This window comes from Pristiophorus japonicus, chromosome 17, assembly GCF_044704955.1.
Source record: "Pristiophorus japonicus isolate sPriJap1 chromosome 17, sPriJap1.hap1, whole genome shotgun sequence".
Lineage (NCBI taxonomy): Eukaryota > Metazoa > Chordata > Chondrichthyes > Pristiophoridae > Pristiophorus > Pristiophorus japonicus.
Genome location: NC_091993.1, coordinates 88,827,777 through 88,852,788, shown reverse-complemented (window position 1 = coordinate 88,852,788; position 25,012 = coordinate 88,827,777).

Here is a 25,012-nt window from a genome sequence, read left to right as displayed (position 1 = left end):
CCCTCTGAGACCCTGAATTTCGGCCCCCGGCATTTACAAACTGCTCTTTTTTGCTTTTATATAGATATTTTCCCTTCAGAATAGCTTGAGAGCCTTTAAATTGGCAAGACTCTAAAGTTTGATTGAATAACACAGGATTGAATTGGCATGTTTTATTTTGGCTTTTAACAGAGTACATGAGCTCATGAGCCAATTCTCTTGTGATCTCACTGCCCCATTAGTGCCAGGTAGTAAAAAAGCTCTACCCACGCCAGTTTCCACTTACCACACCATAATTTAGTCTTATAAACATTTTATGTAAACGACAGCAGTTCTATGGAATTGGCATCTCCTTCCAGTTTCCCACAAAGTTCGAGGTCCGGTCAGCTGCAAGCTGCAAATGCCCTCCATACACCTGAGTATCTAAACCTATTTTTTTTTAATTAAATGGCTGGAGTTTAGTCTGCACAAGGCAGGACTCTGACTCTGTCATTTCCCCATTATTTCATTCTTTTAAGCAACGCAGCCTAAATGTATCAACTCAAATCAATCTCCATGTGAACTTTAATCACCAGGGATGACCATGATTTTAGGCAGCAAAATATTCAATTTCTGTTGGTATTGAACTTACATATTTAACTATATGATCAGTACCAGGCTGCATGATTAGACAGAGATCCTGACACATTGTTGCTGGTAGAAAGGCATTCGATCAAATCATCAGGAGGGAGATCCCTATATTTTTAAATGGAGATGTGTACACTTAATAGCTGTACAACAGAGATACTGTGACCTTGATAATAACTCGGAGGTGTGTTGGGAGCGTAAGGGGTCCAATATTGCGTGGGAAACCCAGGAGTAGGTTCAGCGCGTCCACCTTATTATCGCTTTACTTCTGGGTTTGGTGTTGATTGCACAACACTAGGCGTGATGAGGACATGCATGACACAATCTCCACTGAAGTATTTAAAGGGACAATCCAAAGATTGAATTTGGAAGAGTGTTGGAGGCAAGAGAAGATGAACTGTTCAGGAACAGTCAAAAGCTGCACCCCATTTCAATGATGCTTCCCTTGATGTACTGCTGGGTTTAGTGAGGAGCTGGATACTCTTCCCCAGCAAGGGGAGGAAGAAACCTGAAGCACCACAAAGAAGGTAAAGCTGGAGGTGGCCCAAGAGGTCAGCAGCAGGAGCATTGTGCCACACTCCTCGATTCAGTGCACGAAGCACTTTAATGACCTAATCAGGTCAGGAAAGTGAATACAGCTGCACATGAACTTACATCCTGCTGTATGCTTCATCCCTGTCCTACCCCCCTGCCTTTCACTCTGCCTTATCAAGCCTACTTCATCACATCACTCCTCACACCCACTTACCTTGCAAGCCCAGTCATTCTTCTCATTCTATTCACTTCCTAATCCCCATTCACCAAATGCACTCCATCCATCATGTGAATACCTGCCTTTACAGTCACTAATGGCTCTGCTCTTTTGCCCATTGCAGGAGAAGAGAGCTTAACACACAAGGGAGAGGGAGAGAACCGGAGGTGGTCCTCCACAGATCTCTCAACTAACAACTGGCAAGAAGGAAGCACCGGAGATCAGCGGCAGCTCAGCATCCCTAGCCATCGAATATGGGGAGATGGGGAGCCCACAGCTACCTGGTGACAGAATCAAATATAATGTACACACCTGTCATACAACACTCAGTCATGTTGACTTGATTTTAGCATGGAGTGAAATATGATCATCTTTATAACAACAATTACAACAACAACTTGCATTTATATATAACCTTTGATGTAGTAAAATGACCCAAGGTGCACCAGAGGTGTGCTATCAATCAGAATTTAACACCGAGCCACATAAAGATATATTAGGACAGATAACCAAAAGCTTGGTCAAAGAGATGGTGTTAAGGAGCATCTTAAAGAAGGAGAGAGAAGGAGTTAGGTGGAGAGCTTTAGGGGGGGGGATTCCAGAACTTAGCACTTAGGCAGCTGTAGGCACAGTCAGCAATTATGGAGCGATTAAAATCGGGGATGCACAAGAGATCAGAAATCTCAGAGGGTTGTAGGGCTGGAGGAGGTTACCGAGATAGGGAGGGGCATTGCTATGGAGAGATTTGAAAACAAAGTTGAGAATTTTTAAATTGAGGCATTACTGGACCGGGAGCCAGTGTAGGTCCGGCAAGCACAGGGTTGATTGGTGAACAGGACTTGGTGCGAGTCAGGATGCAGGCAGCAGAGTTTTGAATGAGCTCAAGTTCATGGAAGGTGGAAGGTGGGAGGCCGGCCAGGAGAGCATAGTCAAGTCTAGAGGTAACAAAAGCATGGATGAGGGATTCAGCAGCAGATGAGCAGGGACCAAAGAAAATAGCTTCGGTCTTCCCAATATTTAGCTGGAGGAAATTTCTGCTCATCCAGTAGGGACAAATTAGAGACATAATAGTAAGTTGCAACTTTCTTACCTTGCCAGTACTAATTCATATCCTTCACTGGTGCGACAGGAGTTCATGGTCCTCGCGGATGATGAGTCCCAAGAGGTGATGATTCACTCTGAGGATGCACCATCAAAGGACCCTTGCACCAGCTCAGATACTCACACTTCAGTGAGACCAGTTGGACAGATTTTCATCTGATGACTCACGCTTCACAAGTAAGCAAGAGTAGATGGTGAGGCAGCGACAGTAGTGGAGTGTCCATGTCAGTGAGCGCAACCCCCGCCAAGCTCTGCTCAGCTGGACACAAATGCTGTACACCGGGAGCCATCGATGAAAAGGAGAATCATTGAGGAGCAGCAGAGAATGTATGATGTACTGACAGACCTCCCGAGCACACTGATTGCAGAAAGAATGAAGCAGTCCATCTCAAGCATGAGTGGGTTGATGTCATGCGGCATTGCGACGATATCTTCTTGCAAGGAAGAGTTTCCAACTCCTTGGATCATCAAACACAGCAATCAATGAGTCCATGCATGCCTTGACTATAGCCACAGCCATGCAGACTCTGGATGGCAACATGTCTGGCACCTTACAGCGCCGTACTGATCTGCACCACTGTGCTCTCTAGCAGAGTGGTAACAGTGAAGTGCAGCTGGCACATGAGGAGATGAAGGAAAAAGGGTACATGGAAGTAGGGACTCCACTCAAAGCATTTCCCTTCTCACCCATTGCCCCACCCCCCCACCCCAGTCAGTATCCCACATGCTGCCTCATGTCCCAATGCCCGAGTCTGCCCTTGTATGGGAGCAGGAGGAGCAGACTTCAGCGGGGCCCTCACACACTCCAAAACCCAGAGGTTGTCGACCAAGTGTACCTCAGAGTCAGAGCAGGCATCTGAGCAGCCTGCCTCTATCTCTGCTGAAGCCACAGAGGTTGCATCATGTACGAGCAGTAGGAAAAGGATGAGTAAAGCTTTGTAGTTGCCCAAGGGTATGCACATGGATATATGAGAAAATGTTGTGCTGTGAAATTTCCATTCTTCAGTAGAATCACATAAATTGTATTAGTTTGCACTACTTTCCCATCTTGCCATTCTTGGTTGCTGGGTGGCAAGACGCCTTTTAGCTTGCTTGACAAAGAACAGGAAGACATAAATTGATGGGGACCACTTGGGGAATGTGCAAGGGGTGGTTGGTTGTTTGCGAGACAGCTTAGTGTCAGTGGCATTGGGGAGGGTGGGAAGAGTGGCTGTTGCCTGTGGTTCTGACATCAGTCCACTGGTGACATCAGTTCACTAAGTGAACCTTGCATCAATAAGGGCAACCCTGGCATCCTGGGCAGCAATGTGAGCAGGTGGTGCTGCATTGCCCTCATCACCTTCCACCTCAACTTCCTCCTCCTCCTCGGAATTGTCCACAGACAATCTGCGCTCTGCACCTTGTTCCTCCTGCAGGTTCAATTACCAATAAATCATAAATGTACGGTTACCATTTCTGGAGTCTGTAATTCGGGGCACTTGCTGGCAGCCAATTTGTGCCACTGCCGAGAACCTGGGGCACCAATACTGTAGTATCTACAGCTCAGCCACCCACTGGGAATGCAAAAGGTTCTCATTTAAAAGGTTTTAGGAAGAGCATTCATCCTACATGTACAGGCATTGTTTGCGAAAGTCATGCATTGTGAAATGCAGCAAGTCATCTAAATACCCTTAACCACTTTCCTCTGGGAGGATATATCCCTTTTGAATTAACGAGCCGATCTTTTGTGGTATTGCTCATGCATAATCACAATTATGATCTTTAGCTGTGTTTAACCTAAATTGTCCCTTACTGATCAAGTACGCTTTGTGGAAAAATGGTCCAATTAAACATATACAGATAATGAGCTGCTTGTAAAGCTGAAGTCACTTATTGGGCAGTTGTAGTTGTTTGTCGGTTTCAAGCTCCTGGTTAGAATAACCTAATGATCGAATTGGCTTTCTTTCTCTTTTAAAAGAAAAATGTTTTTCATTCCTAACATACTATGATGTTTGAGATAAAAGACATGATAGATATAAGAGTATATAGGCTAACTTGATTAAATAAATCATAAATAGCATAGTGGCAAGATATCTGTGGGCCGAAATTGCCCACCGCTGGAAACGGGGCACACCTATCCTGTTCTGTTGATTTTACCGGCATGGTGGATGCGGTGGCCTCTTGAGCAAAATTCCGCTCTTTGGCTTTTTTTTCCGGTGAACAGATGTGCAGCGGTAAGCGTAAGTTCATACTCTAGAGGGGCGGAAGTTGGGGGCGTAGTGCTGATGACGTGATTGCGCTGGCAAGAGCCTGCGCGATTCTTTAAGGTCGGTCCACTGGGCCACCAGAGAGGGTTTCGGCCGGGCCAGTGGCCTGGCACCCAAGAGGGGGTGCCAGGCTGCCTGTTGGTGGCCCGGCCGAACCCGGGGACATAATTGTCGGTCTGACATGGCAGTCGGCCAACAAATAAAACATGGCAGCAGCGGCAGTAGGACCTCGCCCTTTAATGTGAGTCACACCGCTGTTTTAGAAAGACTCCAAGCTCAGTGCACCAGCACAAACAGCTGCTTTTGGCACCGCACAGTGGGAGTAAGATTTTTTGGGTGGAATTTTGCCATTGTGGGGAGGCCGACATCGGCGGTGCACGCTCTGATAACGCACATAGGACGGATCGGCAGCAACAGAGCGGTAGCGGGGGGAGCAGGTCACTGCCGGGATGGCGGCCACTACACGAGAAATCGGCGGCCATTGTACTCCGCAGCGTGGCCAGTAACAGGCCTTAAGGGAAGGGGAAATTTCGGCCCCTTGGTCTGTTAAGTGTACAAATATTATCCAAACTGAGTCCCCGACATGATTTTTCTTCATATGATGGTAAGTGCAAAACATTTTTTAAATGTTTTCAATTTTTGAAACAGAATATTACTTTGAAAATGGAGTCCAGTAAGAAAAAGCAATAGAGAATAATTTTCTCATACCAAACAAATTGGACGCACAAAGGATAGGCTAAAAGAGAAAAAAGATATAACACAGAAAACATGACAGAATACAGAAATAAAATAAAAAGAAAGATACTGGTTTGTGGTTATGGAATAATATGTAATGGGAGCACGAATCTGGTTTCCTTGTTGCCTTTTTAATTAACAGGTTTGAGATGGTGAAACAAGACAGGAAACAATTAAATAGCCAATTATTTATTTTATCCATCACTGAAGGCAGTTTGTATTGTAAAAGGATTGGAATTTCTATGTTAGATTTTTTTAAATCTTCAATTACAATGTGAATACGTCTGTAATTAATTAAAGCAGATCGAGTACCCAATACATATTATCACATAATATTTACAGCACAGAAACAAGCCATTTGGCCCAACAGGTCCATGACGATGTTTATGCCCCGCACAAGCCTCCTCCCACTCTTCTTCATCTAACTCCTTCAACATATCCTTCTATTCCTTTCTCCCTCATGTGATTATCTAGCTTCCCCTTAAACACATCTATGCTAGTCCTCTCACTACTCCTTGTGGTAGCGAGAATCACATTCTCACCACTCACTGGGTAAAAAAGCTTCTCCTGAATTCCCTATTGGATTTATTAGTGACTATCTTATATTTATGGCTCCTAGTTCTGGCCTCACCTGCAAGTGGAAACATCTTCTCTATGTCTAACCTATCAAACTCTTTCATTATCTTAAAGACCTCTCATTCTTCGCTTTTCTCGAGAAAAGAGCCAGAGCCTGTTCATTCTTTCCTGAAAGGTATAATCTCTCAGCTCTAGTATCATGCTAGTAAATCTTTTTTGCGCCTTCTCCAGTGCCTCTTTCTCCTTTTTATAATGTGGAGATCAGTACTCCAAGTGTGGTCTAACCACGGTTCTATACAAGTTTAGCATAGCTTCTCTGCTTTTCAATTCTATTTGTCTAAAAATGAACCCCAGTTCTTTGTTTTTTTTAATTGCCTTATTAACTTGCAATGCTACTTTTAGTGATTTGTGCATCTGTACCCAGAGTTCCCGCTAAAGTGCTCACGCGCGTTGCGGCACAGTGGTTGGAGAGGTTCTGCCTAGGCCACTCACCGGCTTTTACATTGTAGATACTGTGCATGCACAAAAATTTGAGTGGGCTGTGCATTGGGGGAGGCACAGCGCGTAGGGGGCAGTGCAGCTTACAGGGGCATCGTCTGTACCCGCAGATCCCTTTGCTCCTCTATCCCATTTAGATATTTATTTTCCAAGGAATATGTGATCTCCTTATTCTTCCGACAGAAATGTATCACTTCACACATGGAGAACTCCTGATGAAATTCCCGACATGTTCAAGATTGACCCTTTTCTATCCCGCTATATACCATTATATATATACCTCTACAGGGTCACTTTTTTCAAGGCTGAAGAGCTCAGTAGGCGAATTTCCCTTCCGCTTTACCCAAATCAACCGTGAAACAAGTCAGGCAGTAGACATCCAGAGTCATGGGTCTGTAGTTACATCAGTTTGTTTATCCATTTTTCTTGAAAATAGGTACCATGGGCCCGAATTTTATGAAGGCCCCCGCCCGCCCAAGTGCCGCCCAAAGGACTGCCGGTCCTTTGGGCGGGGTTTTCATCAAAAAGGTCCCTCGAAGGTCAGCAGGTGGCCTGGGCGGCAGCTGGCGGGTACACTCATTCTCGATGGTAAAAGCGCTTGCCACCCAAGTACTGCCGAGAATGGAATCGGGCCCAGGGAGGCTCAAAGACCTGCAAAGAAAAAACATCAGAAAAAAAAACATCGGAACTGTTATTTATGTAAACCTGTAAATACCTTGTTTAACCACCCCTGGAGTCGCAAGGGATTCCACAATCTCTTGGGAGCACCTGTACATAAGGAAGCCTCATAGGCTGGAGAGGCACTCTGGAGACCTGTAATAAAGGACTGCGGTCACACATTACTTTGAGCTCACAGTATCTGGTCAGATTCTTTATTCAAGACATAACAACTGGCGACGAGATACAGATGAAGAACCGCACCGCAACAATGCAAAGAACCATGGACATCCTGGAGAAATTTTTGGAGGGAGATGATTGGGATGCCTTTGTGGAGCAACTCAACCAATACTTTGTGGCCAACGAGTTGGAAGGAGAAGTTAACGCTGCCAAACGAAGGGCGATCCTCCTCACTGTTTGCGGGGCACCAACGTATGGCCTCATGAAAAATCTGCTCACTCCAGCGAAACCCACAAAGAAGTCATACGATGATTTGTGCACACTGGTCCGGGAGCACCTAAGCCCAAAGGGAAGCATTCTGATGGCGAGGTACTGGTTCTACACGTACAAGAGTTCTGCAGGCCAGGAAGTGGCGAGCTATGTCGCCAAGCTAAGGCGCCTTGCAGGACATTGCGAATTTGAAGGACACTTGGAGCACATGCTCAGGGACTACTTCGCATTGGCCATGAAGTAATACTTCACAAACTTTTGACTGTAGAGACCCCAACCTTGAGTAAAGCCATAACGATAGCCCAGGTATTCATTACCACCAGTGACAATACCAAACCAATCTCTCAGCACACGAGTGCTGCTGCAAGTACTGTGAACAAAGTAATGTTGTTTTCAAATCGTAACGTACAGGGCAGGACTCATATGCCTGCAGCTGCACGTCCGCAGATGTCTCAGAGTCCACCATCAAGGGTGGTGAATGCAAGGCCATTAACACCTTGTTGGCACTGTGGAGGTGATCATCGTTTCCATTCATGCCGCTTCAAAGGATGTGTTTGCAAGGGCTGTGGAACAATGGGACACCTCCAACGTATGTGCAGGCGAGCTGCAAACCCTGCTAATCCTGCAAACCACCATGTTGCAGAGGACAGATCCACGGTGGATCATGACGAACCAGAGCCTCAGACTGAGGAGACAGATGTATATGGGATGCACACATTTACCACAAAGTGTCCCCCGATAATGCTGAAGGTTGAATTAAATGGACTCCCGGTGTCAATGGAGCTGGATACGGGTGCAAGCCAGTCCATAATGAGCTAAAAGACTTTTGATAAATTGTGGTGCAGCAAGGCCTCAAGGCCAATCCTGACTCCCAATCGTACTAAACTGAGAATGTATACAAAGGAACTGATTCCCGTAATCGGCAGTACTACCGTAAAGGTCTCCTATGATGGAGCGGTGCACGATTTACCATTCTGGGTGGTACCAGACGATGGCCCCATGCTGTTTGGCAGGAGCTGGCTGGGAAAGATACGCTGGAACTGGGGCGACGTCCGAGTGCTATCGACGACACTTCATGTGCCCAGGTCCTAAACAAGTTTCCCTTGCTGTTTGAACCGGGCATCGGGAAGTTCCAAAGAGCAAACGTGCAGATTAATTTGATTCCGGGGGCGCAACCCATTCATCACAAGGCGAGAGCAGTATCGTACATGATGAGAGAGAGGGTGCAGATCGAGCTGGTCTGGCTGCAACAAGAGGGCATCATTTTGCCGATCGAATTCAACGAATGGGCCAGTCCGATTGTTCCAGTCCTCAAGGAAGACGGCACCATCAGAATCTGTGGTGATTACAAAGTAGCTATCAATCGTTTCTCCCTGCAGGATCAATACCCGCTACCAAAGACAGACGACCTATTTGCGATGCTGGTGGGAGGAAAAACGTTCACGAAGCTGGACTGGACCTCGGCCTACATGACGCAGGAGCTGGAGGAATCATCAAAGGCCCTCACCGGCATCAACACGCACAAAGGTCTCTTCATTTACAACAGGTGCCCGTTTGGATTTGATCAGCCGCGGTGATATTCCAGAGGAACATGGAAAGCTTGCTGAAGTTGGTCCCGTGCACCGTGGTCTTCCAGGACGACATCTTGGTTACAGGTCGGGACACCGTCGAGCACCTGCAGAACCTGGAGGAGTTTCTTAATTGGCTTAACCGTGTGGGGCTCAGATTAAAATGCTCGAAGTGCGTTTTCCTGGAGCCTGAAGTGGCGTTCCTGGGGATTAGAATCGCAGTGGACGGCATCAGGCTCAACGATTTGAAGACGGAGGCAATCAAGAACGCACCGAGATCACAGAACGTGATGGAGCTGCGGTCGTTTCTAGGACTCCTGAACTACTTTGGTAACTTCTTGCCGGGTCTTAGCACACTGTTAGAACCACTGCACGCCTTACTGCATAAAGGAGACGAATGGGTTTGGGGTAAAAGCCAAGAAAACGCCTTTGGGAAAGTTAGGAAACTGTTATGCTTAAACAAATTGCTTGTGTTGTATGATTCATGTAACCGTTTGGTACTAGCATGTGATACGTCATTATACGGTGTCGGGTGTGTACTGCAACAAGCTAATGAATCTGGGAAATTGCAACCGGTTGCCTATGCATCCAGAAATCTGTCTAAGGCTGAGAGGACCTACAGCATGATCGAAAAAGAAACATTAGCGTGCGTTTATGGGGTAAAAAAAATGCATCAATATCTGTTTGGGCTCAAATTTGAATTGGAAACCGACCATAAGCCACTTATATCCCTCTTTTCTGAAAGTAAGGGGATAAATATGAATACATCGGCCTGCATCCAGAGATGGGCGCTCACATTGTCCGCTTACAACTACGCCATCCGCCACTGGCCAGGCACAGAAAACTGTGCCGATCTCTCAGTAGGCTGCCATTGCCCACCACAGGGGTGGCGATGGCACAGCCCGCAGATTTAGTTATGGTAATGGAAGCATTCGAGAGTGAGCAATCACCTGTTACCGCCCGACAGATTAGAACCTGGACGAGCCAGGACCCCTTACTGTCCTTAGTAAAAAAACTGTGTGTTCCACGGGAGTTGGACTAGTGCCCCGTTAGAGATGCGGGAAGAAATAAAGCCGTTGTGGGGTGGGGTGGGGCATTTTGTACAGTTCTCAGTATGAATTAATACACATATTACATTTATTTTATTTAACATAACATTGTTGCGCACTTTCTCAGATAAGACCGCTTCTTCCAGTAAGTACGTCGGGTGTAAGTTCTCGTCCTCCTCCTCTTCAGTCTGCCACCTCTTTAATTGGGCACATAATGCTCTTCAACATACCTCCTGCATCTCTAGTCTGCAGCATGTGCGTAGTCATCAAGACAGGCTGAGAAATTACAGGCCATATTACAATAACTATCAGTATTATACCTTTTATTCACAAACAGTGACTTTACATACTAAAACAAGTAAATTAAATTCAATTCGTCCACAGTATGATAAGATGGTTGTTCAGCTGTTCAAATCACCTTAAAATAACTCCAGATTACATCAAAACTCCCCAGAAATTAAAGAAGCATTTTATGAAAACTCCTTCAATTTACAACATGGTGTTCATACCGTTGGGTTAAGTTCAGGTGAGAGCAATTTTTTCTCAGCGTTTGTTTCGCCGAGCGATATTTTCGGCGATATGTGGGCGAGATGCCGAAAGTAAAGCTCGCCGATATTATGGCCGTTAGTTTCAATTTTTCTGATGTTTACGGCAGGAAAAAATGGGCGGGCGGTATTATTAATTCTCGGCGTTAACTAAATGCCGAAAGTAACGTTGGGTGATAAGTGAGCGATAAATGGGCGTTAGTTTCCTTTTTTTTGTGAAATGGGCGATATCTGGGCGCTTACCTCATCTCAGCATTAAAATGGACGTTAAGTGGACAGTAGTGATGCAAAACTAATGGAAAGTCTAACCCTAAGCCTTTACGTTTATCTAGGATGTCCATACCAGTGATAGCAAAGTCATCAATTTTAGTTTTGGAGCCTCCCATGATGAGTGGCAGGCTTCTATTGTCTTCTCCAGTGAATACTTTCAGGAAATAATTCTTCAGCATCATTCACCTCCTGTTTCAAAACAAATGCATACTTCTATGAACGGAACAGTATTTTATTTTTTACATCAGTGGCTTTCAGGTTGTCAAGTTAACAATTACTGCAAGATATGTGATTTCCTCCACTTCAAAGTTTTTGAATAGCGGTTTGATCTAAAATAGGCAACATTTACCTATCTGCGGATTTAAAATGGGGACATCCCGACTCATAAGATGATACGGTCTCCTATTTTAAACAACATGGGTTGTGATATAAGAATAATCTAATAAGAACTTTTAAGTACATTGCATAAAAACTGATATGCTTTAAAACACAACTTAGCAGATTACATCAATCTATATTGAGCTGCAAATTGTCATGTTAATTGCTTACATCTTTGGATAATTAATGAAAGTTTCTGGGCATGTAGTGTTTTTATACAAGCCTGTCTTTAGCAGTCAAGCAAACATGGAAATTAGTGACTGCAAATGGTCTGCATGTATATAAACTGCTCCCCATTTCAGTGAAATAACCTTGTCATTATTGATATGTTATCCCATTATCGTAGTACCCAACGAGGATTAACCACAATTCGTTAAGATTTGACAGCAGAAGAGAAGGGTCATCGACTCTGTTTTTCTCTCCACAGATGCTGCCTGACCCGCTGAGATTTCCAGCATTTTCTGTTTTTATTTCAGATTCCAGCATCCGCAGTATTTTGCTTTTGTAAACGAAAACATTGTTGTCTTCTCTCGTTGTGGCATTTAAAATGATTCCAACACCGTATGGAGATATAAATGAGAGTATTAGCCGTAAGGCCATCCCATAGTACTGATTCAATTCTACATCAATCCTGTTTGGATTTTGGCCATAAATCCCCACGGCCTGATAGTCTGCATCTCAGAGTACTGAAGGAAGTGGCCCTAGAAATAGTGGATGCATTGGTGGTCATTTTCCAACATTCTATAGACTTTGGCTCAGTTCCTATGGATTGGAGGGTAGCTAACATAACACCACTTTTTAAAAAAGGAGGGAGAGAGAAAACAGGAATTATAGACCAGTTAGCCTCATATTGGTAGTGGGGAAAATGTTGGAATCAATTATTAAAGACGTAATAGCAGCGCATTTGGAAAGCAGTGAAGGATCGGTCCAAGTCAGCATGGATTTATGAAAGGGAAATCATGCTTGAAAAATCTTCTAGAATTTTTTGAGGATGTAACTAGTAGAGTGGACAAGGGAGAACCAGTGGAAGTGGTGTATTTGGACTTTCAAAAGGCTTTTGACAAGGTCCCACACAAGAGATTAGTATGCAAAATTAAAGCACATGATATTGGGGGTAATGTATTGACGTGGATAGAGAACTGGTTGGCAGACAGGAAGCAAAGAGTGGGAATAAATGGCTCCTTTTCAGAATGGCAGGCAGTGACTAGCCGGGTACCGCAAGGTTCAGTCCTGGGCCCCCAGCTATTTACAATATACATTGATGATTTGGACAAAAGAATTGAATGTAATATCTCCAAGTTTGCAGATGACACTAAGCTGGGTGGCGGTGTGAGCTGTGAGCAGGATGCTAAGAGGCTGCAGGATGACTTGGACAGGTTAGGTGAGTGGGCAAATGCAGTATAATGTAGATAAATGTGAGGTTATCCACTTTGGTGGCAAAAACAGGGAGGCAGAATATTATCTGAATGGTGACAGATTAGGAAAAGGGGAGGTGCAACAAGACCTGGGTGTCATGGTACATGAGTCATTGAAAACTGGCATGCAGGTACAGCAGGCGGTGTAAAAGGCAAATGGCATGTTGGCCTTCATAGCGAGATGATTTGAGTAGAGCAGAGAGGTCTTACTGCAGTTGTACAGGGCCTTAGTGAGACCACACCTTGAATATTGTGTACAGTTTTGGTCTCCTAATCTGGGGAAGGAGGTTCTTGCTATTGAGGGAGTGCAGCGAAGGTTCAGCAGACTGATTCCTGGGATGGCAGGACTGACATATGAAGAAAGACTGGATCGACTAAGCTTATATTCACTGGAATTTAGAAGAATGAGAGGGGATCTCATAGAAACATATAAAATTCTGACGGGATTGGACAGGTTAGATGCAGGAAGAATGTTCCCAATGATGGGGAAGTCCAGACCCAAGGGTCACAGTCTAAGGATAAGGGGTAAGCCATTTAGGACTGAGGTGAGTAGAAACTTCTTCACTCAGAGAATTGTGAACCTGTGGAATTCTCTACCACAGAAAGTTATTGAGGCCAGTTCGTTAGATATATTCAAAAGTGAGTTATATGTTGCTCTTACGGCTAAAGGGATCAAAGGGTATGGAGAGAAAGCAGGATTGGGGTACTGAAGTTGCATGATCAGCCATGATCATATTGTATGGTGGTGCAGGCTCGAAGGGTCGAATGTCCTACTCCTGCACCTATTTTCTATGTTTCTATGTTTCTACCAACTGCACTGTAATAACAGGTGTCATGCACATGCACAGGCTTGTTTAATGGTGGTGTGCTGGTGCCAGTGATGAAGGTGTTTTAAAGAAGAATAAATTGAATGGAGCAGTACTTACGTCTTCTTTCTAATGATGCCGACCTGATAATGTGAACTGACATAATGAGACAGAATTCATACTTAAGAATGATAGCACTTTAATGACATAATAAAAACATTGTAAAAAAACCTTTTTATAAGACAGAATAATGGGCAATGAGTTGTACAGTAGGTTTGAACTCTAACTTATGACCTTCTAAGACTTGGGTTCAAATCTAGTCAACTTTCCTCTTGCCGATGGCTGATAGATTCCTAAGTTAAAGTAATAGTCACAATCATTTCCGAGCAGTCATGTGTCCACAACACAAAACTATTCTAATTCTGCACTAATTGGCACTCTGCACGAATGGGCACTACGAAGGCTTGTGTGAGAAATTCTAAAACTTAATTTCCAGCACAGACAGCCCACACTTTCATGAGCAAAGACCCCCGATAAGGGAGTGAAGGGTTATGGGGTGTGGGCAGGGAAGTGGAGCTGAGCCCAAGATCAGATTAGCCATGATCTTATTGAATGGCGGAGCAGGCTCGAGGGGTCAAATGGCGTACTCTTGCTCCTATTTCTTATTTTCTTATGTTCTTGTGTTCCCTCGAAAAAGGCCAAGGTTTGCCAAAAAAAAACTAGAATCTAGTTGGCATTTCCTTTCCATATCTAGAACTGGTTGTTCTTTTCCAGTTCTCAGAATCAATAAGGACTCTTAAACATTGTAGCAACCTTGATTTTTTATTATTGGGAACATTCTTTCCTCTTTTGCTTAAGCCACTGTTTTCATTTGCTCGCCTGAGCCTTGACTTTGAATTGTTAAGGGTTGATAACTTAGCATAAATAGTCCAAGAGGGAACAGATCATGAAGGGATTAAGTAAAGCTGTTGTTTTGCAACTTTAGCGCTGTGTTAATTATTAGCCTCACTGAAACTAATCCATTGTGTCTGAAAGGATCACTTTGACAAACATTTGCTGAATAAGGGAGCAAAATGCTGAGCTACCCACAGAAGAGATACCAAAATCTTGTGAGCATTCCTGCACAGTGCCCTATTTAGAAAGAAAAAAACTACAGATTGTTTTACTGTAAAATGGTTGTAAAAGGAAAAAATATATATTTATTCTATTGTAAGGGCAAAACAATGCCAAAGTCTTGAACACAGGAGTGCATGCTTGAAAGATCTTACCTATAGTCAGAATGATTATTTAATCCTTTTAAATTGTGGTGTTCTGCCCTGGGCATCAAAGCTCTTTATAAATGTTGACAATAAATCACACCAATCCCTGTTGTCTAGAGACCTGTATGCATCTATTAAGTCTCCATGAAGACAGAGTTACACCCTAAACCATTTCAAGAACATGACTAGGTTCATTAACCCCCTTCACTGCTCACTGTGATTTGATAAAGCTCTTGGTACAAAGAGTGGTCCAGTGAAACAGCACATTGGTTGACTAATGGGACGTGTCATGGAGTGTCAGAGCATCAATATGTGTCAGCAATTCCCCACAGTGTTAGGTGAAGGTGCTAACACAGACAAAAGCACTATAGCCTGCAGTTGGGTGACTGGGTTGCCACCAATATTAAAATAATGATAATTGCAAAATCTAGGCCTTCATCAGTGTGAATTAGAAATCAGAAGGACAAGTTATCTTAACAATTCAAAAACAATTCAAAAACAATTTGATTAAGTTTGTGAAGGGGTTTCATCATAGAATCATAGATCATAGAAAAGTTACAACCAATTGAATTCCATTTATCACTTTCCTGCCCAACCGACCAGTTCATCAATACCTTTCTGCAGTCTAAAACTTCCCTCCTCACTGTTATCCACACGGCCAATTTTTGTATCATCTGCAAATTTCTTTATCATGCCCCCTAAATTTTGATCTAAATCATTAATATATACTGTAAAAAGTAAGGAACTGAGTACTGACCCCTGTGGAACCCCATTGGAAACAGCCTTCCAGTTGCAAAAACTCCCCTCCACCATTACCCTTTGCTTCCTGCCACTGAGCCAATTTTGGAACCGATTTGTAACTCTCCCTTGACAAACATCTGCTGAAGAAGGGAAGAAAACACTCAGCTACCCACTGAAGAGTTACCAAATCTTATGAGCATTCTTGTACATTCTTGCCCTTTTTAGAAAAAAAAACTACAGATTGTTTTAGTGTAAAATGGTCGTAAAAGGAAAAAAATGGGCTTTTACTTTTTTGATTAGCCTGCCTTGCTAAAATCCATGTAGACTATATCAAACGCACTGCCCTCATCGACCCGCCTTGTTATGTCCTCAAAGAACTCAATCAAGTTAGTCAGACATGACCTTCCCTTAACAAATCCATACTGACTGTCCTTGACTAATCTGTGTCTTTCTAAATGAAGGTTTATACTGCCCCCTCAGAATTAATCCAGTAATTTGCCCACCACCGAGGTTAAACTAACTGGCCTGTAATTGCTCAGTTTATACCTTCCTCCCTTTATAAACAATGGTTTACATTAGCAGTTCGCTAATCTTCTGGCACAACTTCTATAGCCAGGGAGGATTGGAAAATGATGGTCAGAGACTCAACAATTTCCTCCCTTGTTTCTTCTAATAGCCTCAGATATATTTCATCTGGTCGTGGTGATTTACCTACTTTTAAGAATGCAAAACCCCTTAATACTTCCTCGCTCTGTATGTTTATCCTGCCAACATTTCACTCTCTACCTCCTGGACTTCAACATTGGCATCGTCCCCCTCTTTTGCAAAGACAGCCGCAAAGTATTCATTAAGTACCTTACCCGCATCCTCTGACTCCAACCATAGATCACTATTTTGGTCCCTAATAGGCCCTACTCTTTACTTAGTTATTCGCTTGCTCTTTGAACTTATCCATAATTATGTTAAAACTAACTGATCACTGTCACAAAAATTCTCTCCTACTGATACTCCTGCCCAGCTTCATTCCCTAAAGCTAAATTCAGAACTGCTCTCCCCCCGCCCCCCGTCCAATCTTGTTGGGCTTGCTACGTATTGGCTAAAAAAAAGTCCTTCAGAGTGCAATTTAGGAATTTTATGCCCTCTGTACCTTTTACACTGTTAATATCGGGTAATTGAAATCCCTCACTATTATTGCTCGATTGTTTTTTCATATGTCAGAAATCTAGCTACATATTTGCTCTTCTATCTCCCTCTGACTGTTTGGGGGTCTACAGTACACTCCCAGCAGTGTGATTGCCCCTTTTTTGTTCTTTAGTTCAACCCATATAGCCTCATTTGACGATCCTTCCAACATATCATCCCTCCTCACAGCTGTAATTGTTTCTTAAATCAATACTGCGAACCCCCCTCCTTTTTCAACCTTGTCGCTATCTTGCCTTAAAACCTTGTAACTAGTAATGTTGATCTGCCATTCCTGCCTTTCTTTCAGCCATGTCTCAGTAATGTCTGTAATATCATAATCCCATGTGTCTATCTGCGTCCTCAGCTCATCTGCCTTTTTTCCTAGATTCCTTTCATTAAAGTATATACCATTTAGCACTGCATACTGCCTTGTTGTCTATTTTCTAGCCTTTGTTTTCTCTGCCTTCCAAACTCATTCACTAATTTTCTGCCTTCCATTTCCAGCTTGATTTCTCTCCCTTCTGACAATGCTCTCAGGTTCCCATCCCCCTGCCAAACTAGTTTAAACCCCTCACCAACAGTACTAGAAACCCTTCCCACTGCAAGGATACTGGTCCCGGCTCTGTTGAGGTGCAACCCATCCGGCTTGTACAGGTTCCACCTCCCTCATAAATGGTCCAAATGCCTCAGGAATCTAAAGCCCTCCCACCTACATCATCTCTCCAGCCATGCATTCATCTGCTCTATCCTCCTATTTCTGTACTCACTAGCACATGGCACTGGCAGTAACCTCGAGATTACTACCTTTGAGGTCCTGCTTTTTAATCTCTCTCCTAATTCCCTATAATCTGCCTGCAGGACATCATCCCTCTTTCTGGCTATGTCGTTGGTACCGATATGGAAAATGACCACTGGCTGATCACCCTCCTCCCTCAGTGTCCTGCAGCCGTTCAATGACACGCTTGACCCTGGCACTAGGGAGGCGACATATCATCCTGGAATCATGTCTACGGCCACAGAAATGCCTGACTCTTCCACTAACTATCAAATCCCCGATCACTATTGCCCTTCCACACTTCTTCCCCCCCCCCCCCACCCTCCCCATGCAGCTGAGTCACCCATGCTACTGTGGACTTGGCTCTGGCTGATCTCCCCAGAGGAACCATCACCCTCACCAGTATCCAGAACTGAGGATTGGTTAGCGAGGGAGATGCACTCTTGGGACTGTTGTCCTACCTGCCTGGTCCTCCTTCTCTGTCTGGTGGTCACCCATTCCCTCTCTGCCTGCACACTTTGAAGTTGTGGGATGACCACCTCTAGAAACATGCTATCCACAAATTTCTCAGCCTCGCGAACGCCTCGCAGTGACTCCAGCCACTGCTCAAGCTCCAAAACCCGGAGCTCGAGTTGCTGTAGCTGGCGACACTTCCCGCACACATGGTCGTCCAGGCCGCGAGAAGCATCCAGGACGTCCCACATGGTACAGGATGAGAATTCCATGGGACTGAGCTGTCCTGCCATGCCTCTATTTAATAGACTAGAAACTAACTTGGCAGAAATAAACTTAAAACTCACCAACTACTCACCAATCAGCTCTCTTGTGCCAACGTCACTTTTGGTTTCTTGACATCATTCCTATGTTGAGTTGCCCCTGGCTCTCTGCCTGCTCGCTGCCACCACTGCTCTGGTCTGCACTCTCTCTGGGCCTCCCGCTTAATTTATCGTCTGCCTGCTCGCTGTTGCTGCTGCTCCAGTCGGGGAACAATATGTTAGAAGAGGGTATCTCTGAAGGGAGAAAATAAATAACTGAATGGTATAATTTGGATTCTTGCACTAAATTCTGTCTGTATGGTCTTGTTAGCAAGCATTTATTTTGTTTGCCTTCGAATCCTTTTTCATTAATAGTAACTCCATTTTTTGAGTTGGAGATTGAGGGACCAAACCCGATGATAGTTTCTGCTGCCTGTGAATTTTGCCTATATAAGTCACTACACTTCAAAAGTAATTTATCTTGTGAAGTATATTTTTAGCTGTTTCAACCTGTTAAGGACCTTTATAAATGAATATTTATTATTTAAGGTATATCTCCGTGGCCAATACAAACAGACCTTAAAATGGTAGCGCCTCCATTAGCTTTTTGCACAAAATTTGAGTCTAACGGATGTTTACCCTTATGATCTGTTGCTAAGTAAACTATTCAATACATTGTAAGTATAAGCCAATAAGTGTTAGTCATGGTTCAGTAGTAGCACTCTCGCCTGAGTCAGAAGATTCCACATGTAACACATTGAATGCACAGCACTGAGTCTATGCTGGCATTTATGCTTCACACAAAGCATCTCCCACCCTAATTAATCTAACCCTATCAGCATATCCTTCAATTCCTTTCTCACTCATGTGCTTATAAAATTTCCCCTTAAGTGCCATCTTTTAGATGAGACATTAAACTGAGTTGTTAAACCGAGACCCAGACTGCCCTCTCAGGTAGACTTTTAAGAAAAGCAGGGGAGTTCTCCCAGATGTCCTGGCCAATATTTATCCCTCAACCAACAAATCATCTAGTCATTGTCACATTGCTGTTTGTTTGACCTTGCAGTGCACAAATTGCCTGCCACATTTCCTACATTATTACAGTGATGACACTTTAAAAATACTTCAATGGCTGTAAAGCACTTAGGGATGTTCTGAGGTAATGAGGTAATATAAGTTCCTTCTTTTACTGAGGCCACTGTCCAGTAAGGAGAAGTGACTGTTCCAAGTATTTGCTGTATTTTTTCAATGTTATTAGCCAGATACCCTGAACAGACAGCATGGAATTTAGAACACCTGATATAACATTTGTTAGTTTTACCAAGAGAATGGTTCCCATCAAGACTCCACATGATTGGGGGGGGGGGGGGCAGGGGCATGGTGGGGGGATTGTTGGCTGTTTCTGTAACCAAGAGGGAGTAGCAGTAGCACGTCTCTGGCAGTGAAATGTATAATGTTACTTGCTCGATTGTTCCGCCAAACAGATGTCAGTGATTCAAAACATTTGGCAGAGTATTTCGGGTGTGAATAAACTATTCAATTTATCCTTTTATGCAGGGTAAAGTTCCCCTTTAATATAGAAACAATCTTTTGAGGACAAAGATTTAATGCTGGGCAAAATTTCAAACATTATCTCTAATTTCGCCATCTCACATCCTCCATGCATAAACCATTATAAACACCACAAAGCCCTTTCTATGCAAAGTTCCTGTTGAATGACAGCACAGGTGTCTGGCAGCATTCCAGGGACATAAATGCTGCAAAAAAAAAAAGGAGGAATAGATTGAAAACAAAAGACAGTGGTGTGTAAAGAAATAACAAAAAACATATTAGTTTTGCAGGGGAAATCATTTTTATTTTTTATTTAATACACATGGAGAAGCTTGGTCAGAGGAAACATTTTTTTTATGCAGCAAGCTGTTATGATCTGGAATGCACTATCTGAAAGGGTTGTGGAAGCAGATTCAATAATAACTTTCAAAAGAGAATTGAATAAATGCTTAAAGAGAAAAACATGACAAGGCTATGGGGAAAGAGCAGGGGAGTGGGACTAATTGGATAACTCTACCAAAGAGCCGGCACAGGCCCGATGGGCCAAATGTCTTCTCTCTGTGCTGCATCATTCTATGATTCTATAACTATACTTCGAAACTATATCATTGGCGGTAAAGCGCTTTGGAACATCCTGAGGATGTGAAGTCAATCTTCACATAAATGCAAGTCAATTTTCTTTCTATTGTTTATGAAGTCATCTTTTGCATGAAGTTATAACAAATGAGTTAAAGCCTGTTAACCTTTTGAGAGTTTAAACAAAATGAATCAATGGTATCTTCAAGAAATGAGCTTCCTTATCCATCGGCAAAGTGCTTTCAGGAAATAACACACATTTAAAGTGTATTTTCTTGCATTCAGTAAAACGTTCATGTAGCATAGTTAGAAAAATGTTAATCCAAAAATTATTGTACTGATTAAATATGATGGGTGAGTATTTTCATATTTTTGATGTAATTTCAGCGCATAATTAAGCCAAATAACTTTTTCTGATAGGAAATTGGAGCAGAGGAGCAGAGAGTCCGGAGAGATGGTGGGGGTAGGGCTGGAGCAGGTTAGAGATAGGGAGGGGTGAGGCCATTGTAGGATTTAAACATGAGCATGAGAATTTTAAATTGGAGGCAATGGGGGACCAGGAGCCAATGTAAATCTGCAAGGATAGAGATGAAGTTTACTGAGGGTGGAGAGTAGGAGAACATCCAGAAGAGCATTGGGCCAATCGTATCTGGAGGTGACAAAGGCATGGATGGGGGTTTCAGCAGCAGATGGCCATTGGGGAATACCTCATTTCAATGAAAGGAGGGTCTGCATGGGGACACAGCCTACCCAGCTGACAGCAGCTGGGACAGAACAACATTGTTTGCAGCCCTATAGAGATCTGCAGCCCAGACATTTTACCCTTTAAAGGTTGCAAAAACATTTCTGCACTCAAATTTGTAATTTTTTTAGTTCTGCAAATGCACTTAAAGGCTTTTCACACTTCTCATTCCATTTTCATCATCATAGGCAGTCCCTTGGAATCGAGGAAGACTTGCTTCCACTGTTAGCATGAGTTCTTAGGTCCAATACAAGAACCACAGTCTGTGTCACAGGTGGGACAGTGGTTGAAGGAAAGGGTGGGCGGGGAGTCTGGTTTGCCATCCACTCCTTCCGCTGCCTGCGTTTGATTTCTGCATGCTTTCGGCAACGAGACTCGAGGAGCTCAGCGCCCTCCTGGATGCACTTTCTCCACTTAGGGTGATTTTTGGCTAGGGACTCCCAGGTGTCAGTGGGGATGTCGCACTTTATCAGGAAGGCTTTGAGGGTGTCCTTGTAATGTTTCCGCTGCCACCTTTGGCTCGTTTGCCGTGGACGAGTTCCGAGTAGAGCGCTTGCTTTGGGAGTCTCGTGTCTGGCATGCGAACTATGTGGCCTGCCCAGCGGAGCTGAACAAGTGTGGTCAGTGCTTCAATGCTGGGGATGTTGGCCTGGATGAGGAGGCAAATGTTGGTGCGTCTGTGATCCCAGGGAATTTGTAGGATCTTGCAGAGACATCGTTGGTGGTATTTCTCCAGTGACTTGCGGTGTCTACTGTACATGGTCCACATCTCTGAACCATAGAGGAGGGCGGGTATTACTACGGCCCTGTAGACCATGAGCTTGGTGAAAGCTTTGAGGGACAGGTATTTCATCACTCTTTTCCTTCCATTTTATAATACATTTCACTCCAGTTAATTATTCATTGATAGAAAGAACATTCTAATCCTAACACCAAATGTGTTAAACCTCTTTCCTTTCAATCGCTTTATGTTATATTCCAAATCCAAGCAATACAACTTTCAGGTAAGTATGAAGTACAGGTTGAACCTCCCTTATCCAGAACCCTCAGGACCTGGCCTGTTCCGGATAAGGGATTTTTCCAGACGAGGGGTGGTCACGTTAAATTGGAAGGTACAGGTACTAAGCAAGGGGATATTGGGGCTGGCTAGCTTGGAGCTGTGAATGCAGCAGAGAGATCATGGAGGAGGAGGGAGGGCGTGACACGGTGGATTGTGGGGTCAGGCCAGTGATTGCGGGAGTCGGCAGTGAGGAAGGACTTCAATTTGTTCAATTTGCTTATGTCGGAGTTCTGCGCATACGCCACCCGATGACCGGGAATGGTTCTGGATGAGGGGTGGTTCCGGATAAGAGAGTTCAGGATAAAGGAGGTTCAACCTGTACCATCATTTATCACTTCATAGGATGCTCACACTATTCAATTGCTGCATTGATGAAAATTAGTTTATTTTCTATAAATTTATATCATTCTGATCCAAGATGCCTCTCATGCACAGCATTAAATATCTGTGGAAACAACAACATCTTGCATTTATGTTATGCAAGTTGATGGAGTGAAAAAAAAAACCTAAGGCGCCTCACAAGAGCATTATCAGACAAACAGTTTCATCAGGAATTTACTATAATCATTGTTCAAAATTGTTACATAATGGCACGGTGGGGAAGGAGATCACAGGAGGTGGGGTATGGGGGGAGATCACAGAGTTTGGAAACACCATTGACTATTCAGTACTCAAAGGGTTAAAATCTGACTTTGTCATGGGCTTTCTTTGATTGTCAACCTGATGTGTATTGTGTATATTCCTCATGTCAACAAGTTGAGCAGAGCTGATCTCCGCCGGAACATGAGGGGAAAAACTATTACAAATCTTGGGTTTTGGTCTAGGTTCTCACCAAGCTTTCTGAAAGTTACATTTGCGATTTTAAAAGGCTTGTCGTTTGTTCAATCCCATTTCATCAATTGCCCCTCCAAAGAGGAAAGATTTGATTGTGATATTTGGCTTTTTAGTATTGACGCAGATGTTACATAGCTGCAGGCCTTACTCCTGGTTTATGTTTCAACAACTGTGACAAATGTAACCACAGCGGAAATATTTGGCCTCTTTACAACTTTTTTTGACAACCTCCATGGGTTTTCTACAGGGACTTGATAAAAAAATACCAGCATTCTTAGCATCCCCAAATAACTAAAACAAACCATCACATGAATGCAGTTGGGGGAGGGGAAGAAACAAAATGAACAATAGACATAACTTATCCCTACTGGGCAAATAACTTTTTAGGTGACTGCTTCTAAAGCCAATGGAAAAAAACAATGTAATATAGTGGATGTTACATCAGATTTAGTTTGTAACAACCCACCATAAATGATTAGTTATCTGAAGGTGGGTGAAGAGTTGAATTCCAGAAATCACATGTGGTTAGATTTGATATTACAATACAATGAAACCTCAGCCACAAAGAAGGATACCAAATGTACAAACTACAGACGAGCAAACATAGGACCATGAGAAAATATCAAGCGGAGAGTGTACAGTGACATTAGAAAATAACACACTGGATAAGAACATAAAAACGTAAGAAATAGGAGCAGGAATAGGCCCGACAGCCCCTCGAGCCTGCTCCACCATTCAATAAGATCCGAGCTGATCATCGGCCCCAAGTCCACTTTCCCGCCCAATTTCCATATCTCTTGATTCCGCTAGACTCCAAAAACCTTATTGAAAAAGATGAAAAAAATGACTGCAGTAATGCCGAAGCATATGACTACTTTTTTGAAAAAATAGCAAACATTTGACCACTGACGCTTTACAATGATGTCAAGAATAATCTGAAAACTAAGAAATCTTTCAAAATGTAAAAGGAATTAAACAGCAAGGAGTCCTTGTTATTGATGGCCCTCCATATAATGATCATCACAAAAGTGTGCAGCGCTTTAATACTCCACACCAGAAAGAAATGCCCTTCATTTTGAAAATCTCTCTTGTAAGAATAAAGTATCAAATTTAGAGTTGGTTCAGCCCCAGATAGTATTTATTTCATAAGTTCCATTTAAAGGCAAACAAAAAATGAATATGCTGCCAAAGACATGGGCTAATTAATGGAAAGATCTATTGTTTCCATTTTCAATTCCAAACAGCAGCCAACTGGGAGCTATCTGTACACAGCAGATTTAGAGAAATAGTGTGCTCTGGCGCCTTTAACAGTAAAATGTCTCAAACCTCCAGACAGTAGAACAATTTCTGGCACCAAGCACTGATCTGACCAGAGGCACAGCTCAGGTCACGTCAGCACAGCTTGTGTAAACAGGCAAGTAACAACAGGATGTTGTAACTCATCCGCCATTAGTGAGGGAAGAAGCATCCAGTTTTCCAGCTGCCTCATCAGTGGTATTTGATTTTAAAGAGAGGGCTTTGTTTTCTTCTTTTAACAATGCTGCGAGATGTATTCAAAATGGCAACACAGATACAGTATAGCATACATTCTGCAAAGGTTCAATAAGTATTTTAAATCCAACCTTGAAGCATCTCAGACGTTTAAAAACTGTGCAATCGCTTTCATGTATGAATGTACCTTTCTAAAAGCTTCCAATTTGGCTAGCATTTAATTCAAGAAATATAGGTGTGTGTGTTAAAATCTATTTCCCTATAGCTTTGAAAGGAAAGATTCAATGAGCAAGATTCAGTTGTTTTATTGTGTCACTACATAGGTATATAATAGTGCACCATGTTCAATCATGTGCAGTTATCCAAGTGCAAGATAATTGTATGTATGTTGAAAT